This window comes from Carlito syrichta, unplaced genomic scaffold (genome assembly GCF_000164805.1).
Source record: "Carlito syrichta isolate Samal-C Ts95f unplaced genomic scaffold, Tarsius_syrichta-2.0.1 Scaffold315483, whole genome shotgun sequence".
Lineage (NCBI taxonomy): Eukaryota > Metazoa > Chordata > Mammalia > Primates > Tarsiidae > Carlito > Carlito syrichta.
The window spans coordinates 271,680-280,713 of NW_007259579.1; the positions used below are offsets into that span (position 1 = coordinate 271,680).

The 9,034-nt window shown below is 40.3% G+C and overlaps 1 pseudogene; it reads left to right on the top strand.

The window, feature by feature from the left end:
• The window catches only part of LOC103275479, a 9,801-nt pseudogene extending 1,251 nt beyond the window's left edge, over positions 1 to 8,550 (top strand).
• The last annotated feature ends 484 nt before the right edge of the window (positions 8,551 to 9,034 follow it).

Below are 9,034 nucleotides of genomic sequence, written 5' to 3' on the forward strand. Positions count from 1 at the left end.
TACAATAAATCAGAAATCAGCTGGGTGTGGTAGCGCACGCCTGTAGTTCCAGCTACTCGGAAAGCTGAGGCGGAAGGATCGCTGGAGCCCAGCAGGTCAAGGCTGCGGTGGCCGGGAGCGGCCACTGCACTCCAGTCTGGGTGATGGAGTGAAACTCCAACTCAAAAAAAAAAAAAAAAGAGTCAGTCAAATTCTTGCTAAAAGTATTTCTGCAGATAATCCTGTGACTGCAATTACATTTTTAAAATTAATACTGGCTTACAAAGATGGTTGGAGTTGCCTAGAAGACTGTCTTCTTCCTTTTTTATTGTTTTATTTTAAAGATATGGGATACAATTCAGGATTCACTACATTAGTGGTCAACGTGCATGTGAAATTTAGGCGAGAAATTGTCTTCTAGTAGATCAATCTGTGGCTGGCAAGCGGTTTGTTCCCACCTGGTCCACAAGGATCTCGTAATAGTGTGTTAATAGGAACCCCACAAGCTTGACTCCTTGTCAACACCAACAGTTTGCTCAGATTCTGGTTTCCCAGCACTTTCTTTTAAATAATTAAAATGCTTTAAAACATTCCTGTGAAGATGCCTTCGTATTGTAATTGCAACATTCACAATTTTATATGGCCAGTAAAAGTTTAAATTTGAAAAGAAAAGTAAAAGCATTAATTTTTAAAACTTGAAACGATGTAAGAAAGAAAAAAAGTCAATACCCTTTGAGTCTCACACTGCTACACTATTTGGTCTGTCATCTGCCTTCTCTGCTGCTTGTTGACACAGGACCCATTCTTCTTTGGCCTGTGGCCTTCTGCTTTCCTGAAGGCACAATTCCCATGCAGAATTAAGCACTTGCTCTGATCCCTGCTAAGTACAGGATTGAATAAAACTTAGATGTATAAAAAATTTCACCCTTTACCTAAGTGAAGAATCAGCATAGTTCTGGGTTTTGGCATTTACACATGAAATGCAGGAGAGGGTAGGACAGTTAAATCTATTTCAGTAGACACTTAGAAATAGTTAATTAGAGAACATGTTCTGGAAGTAACTCATAGGTAGTGTCATATTAATACCCAATACTGGGAATTTTCACTGTATTTTTCGGTTCCCTTTTAAACCAGCTAGCCTGTAAATGCTAATATATATACTTTTTAATTTCAAGAGCCAGAACCTCATGAAGTTTCAAAATTGAAAACCATCTTCTCCTGGAGGACAAAAATAAGAAGTTGCTCATGTCTGTGAGCCTAGACTGCAGGGCTGAGGGAATTTAGTACCAGGCCTGGACCTGCAGATACATCAGCCCTTCTTCAACTCATCAGTGGGCTTCAGTGCTTCCTATAGGTGTAAGTAGGTGTAAGCAAATTAGAGACTTTTATTTTTGGATTACTTAAAAGGGACAGTCTACATAATGTTATAAATACTATGTATTAAGATTGGTTTAGGTCTCAAGCCTAAAAGATAAACAGTCATGCCAGACGTTCTTACTTATTTTGAATCATCTGGGTTAAAACATGTTTCCAAGTTAAAATGGCAATATATAGTCCTGATCGATATTTGAAAAAAGTCTTTCTAAAAAGGTGTGTGAATGTCATAGGTTCAAGGGTCAAAATCAGAGGATGTCATATGTATATGACGTACACATACACACACACACACACACACACACACATACACACACACACAGTCTCTGATGACATATATACATATATGACATATATGCATAAATATATATACATATATATAACTGCAATTATAATTTTCACTACCACTCTTTTTTTTAAAGATGTGTGGTACAATTCAGGATTAGGTATACAAATGTTTATTATGCAGATACTCTTGTTGATGAGGTGTGCCCCTCCCTCCCCTAGCAGTTTCCCTCAACTGCCAATCCCACACCTCTCCCCTGACAGTTTCCCACTACTACCAATCACTTTCCTATAGTATTATAATTGTTCAAAGTCTGCTTATAAGTGAGAACATATGGTACTCTGTTCTTTGTTTCTGTGATAGATCACCAAGTATGATCGACTCTAAATCCATCCAAGTTGCTGCAGAGTCCGTATGTTTGTCCTTCTTTATAACTGCATAATATTCCATTGTGTATATGTACTACATTTTTTAAATCTGGTCCAGCTTCGATGGGCAGCATGGTTGGTTCCATATTTTTGTTATTGTGAATAGAGCTGCAATAAACATGCATGTGCAGATATCTCTTTTGTAGAATGATTTGAGTTCTTCTGGGTATATTCCCAATAGAGGAATTGCTGGGTCATATGGAAGGTCAATTTCTAGTTATTTCAGAAATCACCACACTGTCTTCCAAAGAGGTTGCACTAGTTTGCATTCCCACCAGCAGCATAGGAGAGTTTCTTTTTCACCGCATTCTTGCCAGCATCTCTTGTTGTTTGTTTTATTAATGATTGCCATTCTTACTTTGGTTAGGTGTAATTTCAGTGTGGTTTTGACTTGCATTTCTTTGATGATTAGTGAGGATAAGCACTTTTTCATGTGTTTGTTGGCAGCCTGTATATCTTCTTTTGAAAAATGTCTATTCATGTCTTTTGCCCACTTTTTAATGGGGTTGTTCTTTTCCTTTCGGTGCATTTGAGTTCCTTGTAGATCCTAGATGTTAGGCCTTTGTCAGATATACAATTGGCAAATATTTTTTTCCTATTCTGTAGGCCATCTCCCTGCTTTCCTGATGATTTCTTTTGCTTTGTAGACGCTCCTCAGTTCGATGAGGTCTCATTTGTCTATCTAATTTCTTATGGTATCTGCACTTAGGGTTTTGATCAGGAATTGGTTGCCAGTTCCAATTTCCATAAGGGTGTCTCCTGCATTTTCTAAGATTCTTATAGTTTGAGGTTTTACATTTAGGTCTTTGATTCATTTGGAGTTTTTTGTATGGTGATAGGTTTCACTACCACTCTTAGCTGTGACATCAAGAGGGTGAATGAGGAACTTGGTGGCCATCCTGGGGCCCAGGGTGGATGGGCTTGCCATCCCAATTCCCCATGTCCCTGAAAACTGGGGAGTTCAAGTAGACAATTCTCATTTCCGTTGGTCTGCCTGCTCTAAGTGCTTTCTAGAGTTTCCAACAGAAAACTGGGCAGACTATCCTTTGCAACTCCCATGCAAAAAGCAGTTGTTACTGAAAACAAGAATGAAAAAAACTGGGTCTTTGTTGCTGTCACAAACACCAGAGCGCAGAGTCTCAGTGACAACCCCTGAGCGTCTATGATCTCCTGAGAGCAAGCCCTGATGTGGGCGCAGGCCCGGTAGGGAAGTGTATGGCACTGCTGGTTAACTCTGCCAGCCGCCACCCCAGCTCCTGGTCAAAGGACCTGAATGTAAACAGGGGTGAAGTAGAAAGGAGGTGAAAATAAATGAGGGGGAGCTACTGAAAGAGGGCATACTAAGCAAGCACATCCCAGTGTCCTGGAGTCTGGTTGTCATCCTTCTGCATGGGTAGGAGTTGGTGAGATGGGAAGGGACCAGTCCCACCAGTGTCCATCATACCTAGTTCTCCCTTCCTTACTGGTCACAGAGGAGACAACTCCTTCCCTTGCAATGGCTGGGGGCATGCTCTTAATTCTTGCTGAGAATTATAAGTAGGAGGATGGTTGTCATTTCTGCCCAAGGCAAGGACAGGCCTTGCATGGTTCCCTTGCCCTCTTTCCTGTACCACAGTGACTGGTGATGTTCTGATGATGAAGTTTCTCTGACACCGGACCTCTAATGACTATGTGGAAAAGAATTCTTGCTGACAGCCTCCCACCTTCCTTCCCCCATTGCAACCTAGGTCGCACGAGTGAGAAACAAAGTATTATGGGAAAAGACCCTGAGATTTGGGCTGTTTATTATCATTGCAAAAACGTGAGGGGTAAGGAAGAAGTCCTCCTGGTATTGAGATCAGGGTCCAGGGTTACAATCACTCACAGACAAGTATGCCTAAACTCTGCAGAGCCTTGGCTATTTCCCTTGGGACATTGGTTATTAGAGTTCCTTATTAGTTAAAATGGAAGATCACATTCATTCCATGGAAGGATTTTATAATCATTTTACAATGTGTAAAAGTACAGTTGTAGAAAAGTTGTGTGTTGCCTACACGTTTTATATAAGTAGGAATGATCACAGAGTTAAACTTTTAATAACTTTTAGTGAGTTTTCTTTTTTCTCAGTTTTACAACTAAGTTGCTGGTAGCCTGAGACTAAAACAGATTAAATGGATGGGCAGGGAGGGAGTCGTAGTGCAGGATACCATCGCCAGGGGCTGAAGAGGTGGCACCATGTGTGACTTAGGAGAGTAGGATGACAAAACAATTCTATAGAAGCCAACACAAATCAAATCAGGCTGGCGAATACTTACCGTCTCCAGAGACTTCTGCTGCTGAAAGAGAACAAAGGACCTTGGAAAGGGAGGGATGGAGCACCAAAAAAAAGTTCCACAGTCTTGCACCTTCACAAACTACACTTTAAAGGGATTCATTGGTTCAGCTGTTTTACAGAGAGTAACATCAGTTTCCTATGGATGTGCTGAGAGCACATGTAAGAAAATGTCAGTGACTGTGCTTTTTTTTTGAGAGAGAGGCTTGGAATCAATTATAATTGCACCTTGCATATACATGATGCTTTAAAATGTACAAAATGCTCTTAAATTCACTATCACCTTAGATGCTTCCGGCAGTCTCATGATGCAGGCAGGGTAGATATGAGTGCCATTCCCATTTTACCAAGCCACGGAGACTCTGAGACGTGAAGTAACTTTTGACTGTGATATGCTGAGCTGGAATTTAATCTTAAAATTTGTAAGACCATTTCTTTATTTTAATATTTCATATCATGTTCCTAATTAAAGATATGTTTGATTTATTAAAAAATGGCTTACCTAGAAATGACCCAAATAATTAGAAAGAAACTAAAAAATATTAACTGCCCTTTAGTGTTACTATGTAAGATGAAAATATTAAATTATTTTCCTTGAAATAAGGATTATATGGTCTGGACTGCCTGGGAACAATTGAAAAACATTTTATAGATGATAATGCAACCTGGTATGAAATGCTGATTAAAGTAAAGCATAAAAAATTATTTATGCATTATATATCTCCATAACATATGATTAAGCACATTTTGTATTAATTTATTATGGAAAGAGTAGCCACTTACAATTAATCATATATTATAAAATGAGTTTCCTTAATCTCTGGTGTGGTACTATTTTATTTTATGTAGCATTATTCATGCAAATGGTATAAATAGCCTTAGAGAGTTAAGCAACAGCCATAGACCATAATGATAAATAATAGGAGAGAAAAAAAATTAATGAATAGAAGTAAGTGAGAAAAGATACATTATCAAATGAGCAACGAGAAAGGATTGCAAGTATAATTTAAAGTCTTGCAGAAATGGATTGGTTGTTTCCAGGAAGAACATTTACATCATGATCCTAGAACATTCACCAGCCAGTGTAGTCTGAATAATATTCCATATTTATAAGAATAACAGAGATGCAGCATATACTGCAGTTGTTTTAAAGAGAGAGTTGAGAAAACTCAAACTCCAGTTAAAAGACCCTGAAGTTATTTTTACATGGAAAAATCTGAGGCTCTAAACCTTTTTAGCTCAAAGTACCAAGAAGTCCCTTTTCATTACCATTTTTATTTTAATTGTAATGGTTTATATCTAATCTGGTCCTGAGGTCTCTCTCCGGAGTGGCCATGAACAAAGATAAAACACTTTCTAGGAGAGTGCAGACAGGGGAGTTTGGTTCTGCTGTATGTGTCAGGTGAGACACAATGAGAAAGTGAGATCAAAATGCACGAAACCAAAAAAATGGTTTACTCATAGGTCCACAGAGGTTGGGGTGCTGATGGAAGGCCAACAGGAAGTTCAAAGTAAGTAGGGAACTTAATGGGGGGGGGAGAGGGAGGAAGGAAGGGAACCTATGAGAGGACAGTTTTATTAAGGCCCTTGGGTATTCTCACTTAGGCTTCCTCAAGGGGGTTGTGGATTGGGTAATTTGAAGAAAACATGCTCCAAGTGGGAAACTTAATTCAAGACTTTGGTGTTGATCATTAGGTTTTATCATGGCCAGAAGCTCTGGGGAGTGTTGGGTTTGGGGATCAGCAGGATGAGGAACAAGCAGGCTATCATTCAAACCACTCTCTGGCAGAACTTTTGAGTAGGCCAAAGGCCAGGGGGTAAAGCTGGGCCTCAAGCAACTTAAGTCAGGCCTGAAAGTAGATGCTGAGGAAGCAACTCTATTAAATCAATGAATGGTAATTGTTTTAACTAAAATATGAGTATTGGCTTTTCTAAAACCAAAAAAGCAATTACTAGTTTTCTTGAAAATTATCACTCATAAAACCTTAAACCTAAGGATGAAAGGCCATGGACACAGATTCCTAACCACAAGTGCAATTTGTTTGTATTCCTGGGTCCTTGATGGGCAGGCCCTTACCTGGATGGAGAAGAGTGGCATCAAGACAAATGGGTGGAACCAACTGTGCTGCCCATCAAAAGAGGACTGAACAACAACAAAAAAGTGGTACATATACACAATGGAATATTACGCAGCCATAAAGAAGAACAAAATCATGAACTTCGCAACAACCTGGATGGACTTAGAGTCTATAATACTGAGTGATCTTTCACAGAAACAAAGAACTGATCACATGTTTTCACTCATAAGTGGACCTTGAACAACTCTCCTAATACTATAAAAAAAGGATTGACAGTAGCGGGAAGCTACAGGGAGGGAGCTGGGGGAAGCGGGGAGGTGGGATTTGCAGTAGTGGGAATCTGCTTGGAGAAGGGGGGGCATACCTCATCAACAAGGGTAGCTGCATGATGAATTTTGTATAACTTACCCTGAATTATATCCCACATCTTTAAAATAAAAAAATTTAAAGTTAAAAAAAAGACAAATGGGATATGTTAAGAAAAGTTCTTCCCCTTAAAATTGATGCAAACATCAAGAAAGGGGGCTTCTATTTCACCAGAGAAAGGAATCAGAGTTTTCTCTTCTCAGAAGAGCACACAAAAGTGATACTCTAGATAAACTTCAGATAAGCTGCCTATTTAAAGAATGAGATTTTATTTCACATGTGGCATTTACAGAACTTTCTTATGCATCTGTAGTGAGACTCAGCACAGATGTGAGCAATTAGAAATTCATGAGATCTCATCGAACTGCTGTGGTCAGGGACAGATGGTCTTCACCAGACATGAGGGCGATCTGAGCCTCTAGACTGGGTTGGGTTCGGTCCTCTGGATTTTGAGGCTGGAATGAGTTACCAAGAAGAGCCGGCGCCTTGTTCGTTCCGCGGAGGGATGATTTGGAGGCTGTCTTGTTTCTAGACTTGCATGCCGTTTTCTCTCCCAGACACGTCTTCTGTCTAAACATTGCTTGTTTTTTCTAAGCTGGGTTCGCATTCTGTCCTCTTGATGAGCCTTCCCTGCAGTCTTGTCTTAACGGCTTCCTTTCCTCCTCACTTCCTTTGCCAAGCCCCGCTACCTCTTTTATACCTCCCGACACCTCTTTCTTCTTGATCTGGTTCCCTCCACCTTCACCTCCCCCAGGAGACCTCCTCTGATTCCCAGGCTTGCCCGGGGCCCTCGAATTTTCTGCATCATGAGAAAGCGATCATTATTTTGTCACAGGTTGTGCGACCGCGGACCAGAATCTACCTATCTGTAGGTTTAGTGGAAGGGAGACCAGTTCAAAGATCACTGATATGGGAGCCAGGAACTCTTCACTCACTGTCAGACTTTGCAAATGCCCAGCTGTGCGACCCTGACTGTACCTCTTGGAGTTTGATTCCTCATCTGTACGATTGTTAGAGTTCATGAAAGGAGACGGGGAAGGGCGCCTCCTAAAGTGTCAGATACCTTACAGAAGGGAGGGGCTGAATGAATTTGGGAGAAATGAGTCTGCTGTTTGTAAAGATGAGACTGAGGACCAAAGAGGGAAAGTGATGTCCCCAAAGTCACAGAATAATTGTTAGAGCTGGACAAAAATCCAAGCCTGTAACTGCAGAGACCAGAAGTATTTCTGTTACACTCTTGGGAAGCAGATCTTAAGATCTTTACAGATCCTGCGGGGGGGGGGGGGGGGGCGGATACCTAAAGTCAAAAGGAGCCGGAAGGCACCCCCAGATGGCTGGGAGTTGATAGACCCGACATTGGATGAATTAGATCAAAAGATGAGAGAAGCTGAAACAGAACCTCGTGAAGGGAAGGGGAAAGTGGAATCTCTGTGGCCCATCTTCAGGATCCATCACCAGAAAACTCGCTATATCTTTGACCTCGTTTACAAGTGGAAAGCCATCAGCAGAGAACTATATGAATACTGTATTAAAGAAGGCTATGCAGACAAAAACCTGATTGCAAAATGGAAAAAGCAAGGGTACGAGAACTTGTGCTGCCTGCGGTGCATTCAGACACGGGACACCAATTTTGGGACAAACCGCATCTGCTGGGTTCCTAAAAGCAAGCTGGAAGTGGGCTGCATCATCGACTGCACACACTGTGGCTGCCGCGGCTGCTCTGGCTAAGTCATGGACTTTGAACTCCAAGGGTTCCTGCCTGTGACACCACCCCCTTTCTTGGGAGCAGCTCTTCTGGCAGAGTGGTGCTCCAGACCCAAGCTGGAGCATGGTCTCCATAGGTGAAGACTTTACTATCCATCGGCTGTGATTTTGTAAAAATAAAACCTTTCAACCTCCAAAAAAAAAAAAGAAATTCATGAGTTTTTCTAGAATTTTAAGGAAAAAATATACTAAATCAGTATATTTTTTTCTTTACACTCTAGCTGATAATTGGTTGAACAATAGAAGGTGAGCTGATAATACGGACCTGATCAAGATTAGTAAGGTTAATAATTTTTTCTTACCTGAAATATAATTTTTAGGAAAGTGATATAATTTTGTTTCAGTAAATAGAAGGTATTTATAAAGTATCATTATTTGTTTTAAAAAAGATGCCAATAATTTTCTTCATTTAATTAAATAATAATATATCTGAAAAAATATATAAACA